Genomic DNA, 3,808 nt, shown 5'->3' on the forward strand with positions numbered 1-3,808 from the left:
GAGGTTAATGGTGATATGGTTGGGTGCTATTTTGATAATGTTTCAGACAGGAAACTAGGAATATCCAGATTCTCTCTTCTCCTCTTTTCACTTCCTCCAAGTTTCTATACAAAGCACAAATCTAAGAAATGATAGCAGAATGCGTATCCAAGAATCACATTATCAATTGTCATGCAAGGTTCCAATAACCCTCTGGTAAAGTAGAATTGGGAAATGCATTTTAGACTCAAGTCCTAAGCAGTGATTCTATTCTTTTCCCCCTCATCTCTCAGATAGTTCAGGTACACTTAATAATGGAGAAATCAGCAGAAAGGCGAAAAGGAGAAAAAAGTGTGTGAAAACAGATATCCCTGCCTAGACCCATAGCTCTTGCTTGGGTTATCATGAGGTTATAAGAAGGTTTTTGAATCAGATATGCAATTAAAATTTTAAAATGAACAAAACTAATTCCAAAAAACTGGAATCAAGCTTTTTGCAGTGCCAGTATCCTAGCCAATGAGGTTTAACCAAGGCGTGATTATTGCTAACTAAAAAACTGAAATCAGAGTGTTCAAATAACTAAAAGTGGTTAAAAAATCCTATAGTCTGAATACAATAGTGAGAGAATAGTTTCTCAGAAGGAAAATGATGGTCAATGGAAGAGGTTTGGTTCAGCTTTATGGAAAAAAATCCCAAACTATTTCATCTTTGTAACTCAATGAATTCTCCAATAAACCAGTCTCATAGATGTATTTATTGTGTTGTTTGGACGTGCAGTAAATAGTTCTCATATCTGTGTTGTAGTTTGTGTGTTTATATAAGTATATAGGTGTCTATGAATTAATTTATTATTAGTTATGAACTAAAAATCTAAAATAGAAAACTTACATTAAAAGACAGCACATTATTTAAAACAAGTGAAGGTGAATGGTAAAAGCCAGGCACCAAGGAATATAACTGTGGTGAGAGCTGGTGCAGGGAGTTGGTTATCAATGTTTATCCAAGCACTTCAGGAAGATTACTCATGGAGTAAGTATTATTCTTATGAAGCATATATTCTCCTTATATGCTTGCTATGAGTCAATCACAGACTTAATTTTGAGCTTTCTAGCAGCCAGTGTAAAGAAGAAGCACATTTTGATATTTGATTCAAGGTGTCATATGATAGAAGCTAAGCAGTTGCTTAAAAATATGGTCATCATTAATATTAATACTAAGACCATAAAGAGATGTCCCCTAATGTCTCAAAAGAACATTGTGTACTATAAACAACAATACTTTCAACATCATCCTTGCTGAGAAGTTAGTGATGAGTTTCCTAAGGTTGCATAAAGAAAGAAAAATTTGGATGAAGTAGTTATGATAACCATAGGCTACAAATTAAGTAGATTATATAACTACACAGACTACAAAAATAAGTGTATCAGCTAAGACAAACATTGTACTATTTTTTGTGGGGGTGGGGAGGAACCCACAAGATTTTTTCATGGCTCCTAATTTTGTGTTTGAATGTTAGGGTCATCTGAAATTAATGAAATCATAAGCAAGCTGACATTTCCATTGTAGTTTCCTCTTAAAGGGGAAAATCGTTTATTAATATAGTATGTAATCTAATTTTGAAAAGAATGCAGGTCAACTGGCTTTTGTTTAGAATCAAATACTAATTTATTTGCTATTTCTAGTTCTTCAAGCTTAACAGATCAAAATAAAAAACATGGTTTGATAGTTATTGATTACTGCAAAAGAGTTTGGAATATATATAAAAGTAGGCTTTTAGTAAATATTTGTCAAATGAATAAATGAATGGGTGATATTTTGCTTTTAGTCATTCAATGGACTGACTCCTGGACTTTCTGCCTATTATGCCCTATTATTTATGCCTGTTATGTCTGGGACAAAATTTGAGCACTTCCTATTGAAACTGAGACATTTAGCAATATTATCTTAATGCTTTAAAATGGTATACAAAATAATATCATTTTTAATAACATGGATGCAGGGCAGGTATGTGAGTGTACAGCAACTCTTTTATTTTTAACCTTTAGAGTGAAATCAATGATTACAATAAGGACTTGACCCAAAATTAAGAACTGGAAATACTTAGTAACCAGTCATTAAGAACAACATAAATGCAGAAGCTATTTTCTTTAGCAGACTGTGTCTATGTTGAAATCTGTAATTGGAAAAAACAAAGTAGAGCAAAATTACATGCACAGGGGAAAATAGGCAGTTGCAACTCCTTTGTACCTTAGACTTTCCCTTCCTTTGTTTTACATACACTGGAGCAGACTATCAGGACTTGGTAAAATTTCTGACTTGGAAATCCTACAAACAAATAAACAAACAACAAACAAAAACATGCTAATTTAGGGTAAACTTTCTGGGAAACAGAAGACAGTACATATGACCCTCCTCAGTTACATCAACACTTGACTTTATCGCCAAATATAAGTCCTCCTTTCTTCCAAGCTAATCTTTTTTCCCACCCCTGTAATGTCTTTTTGCCCTCAAATATAGTATGTACCATCTGGAAAGTCCTTCTCTTTATAGCTTTTTACTAATCCCTGTTCTTTTCCCCCATTAAAACCAAGCTCAAAAATTGCCTCCTCTATGAAGTAGTTTTTGATTGATTCCCTTTGACCAAGATCCACTGCTAGGGGTCATTTCAGTTCTTGTGTGTTTAAGAAAACATCATCATTCATGCTTCACCCTATTGTTATACCTTTCTGGCATTTTTATATTTGCAATTCTTACCTATTGTTGAAAAGAATACCTCAAAAGTAATGTTTGAGAAGATAAAGGAAGTGATGTATCATGTAAGGTAATTTGGTTTTCTGGAATTATTTTGTCACTTGGTTAGCAGTAAAATGATTTGATTTTGCAAGGCATGCTCCTCAGAGTGTATTAGAGCAATGTTTCCTGATCAGGGATGCTGGGAGCATTAGAGGCTTCTTAAAGATCATTTTATAGTCTATCAGAAAATTTCATATTTTCAAAGAAGTCTAATGGAAGTTTTGGTTTTCTAAGGTAAGACCACTTAACCAAACCATTAGGTTTCTTTACTTTTGGCTAGGTTATATTAATCTAACAGGATAATTTTGCATTTTTGTAAATAAAGCAGTTCAATTCTTTGCATCTGTGAAAAGAATATAAAGGACCTCTTTGGTGATGATAGGATTTAGTTGCCTTTGAGTAGACCTTCTTCAGGACTTTGTTATAAGTAACATATATTCTACAGTGTAGATATGCTATATATCATAACTTATATTTAAGAAGATGCTTCAACCCAATTTTTGCTTTCTATAAATAGAAACATTTTATAGCAATGTGACATCAAACTGTTTTCTCAAAAAACAAGGGTCACATATTTAGTGTCTTCCATGTGACAGGCAGCCTTAGGCACTGTTCATTTATAATCTCATTAATCTTCAAAACTATTCCATGAAGTTATTATTTGTATTTTAATATTAAAGAGATGGGGGCTGAGAAGACATGAGTGTCTTGAACAAGATTACCTAGTAAGTAAGAAGAAGATCTAGTATTTGAAAGTAGGTCTGTCTGAATCCAGAGTGTTTACTCTTTCAACTATTCTATATTTCCTTTCTATGAAAAGTAAATGGAGATACAAACTATGATAAGATTTAGAAGAAATATAACATGCAGGCCAGAGGGTAAATCTCTTAGCTCTAAATTCTGTGGGGTTTTTTTCATGTGCAGTTAGTTGCTTTTCTATCAAGAAACTTTATTTAGATTCTAGTTCTGCACTCTCTGTCTTTAAAAAGTCTTTCTTTATCTCTGCCTTTTCCTGGATTTAGAGCTCTTTACTTTG

General features: G+C 33.1%; 1 pseudogene; it reads left to right on the forward strand.

Moving 5' to 3' along the window:
• Positions 1 to 466: 466 nt before the first annotated feature.
• LOC138396096 (U4 spliceosomal RNA) lies at positions 467 to 578 on the forward strand (annotated as a pseudogene).
• Positions 579 to 3,808: the final 3,230 nt, after the last annotated feature.

This window comes from Eulemur rufifrons, chromosome 15 (assembly GCF_041146395.1).
Source record: "Eulemur rufifrons isolate Redbay chromosome 15, OSU_ERuf_1, whole genome shotgun sequence".
Lineage (NCBI taxonomy): Eukaryota > Metazoa > Chordata > Mammalia > Primates > Lemuridae > Eulemur > Eulemur rufifrons.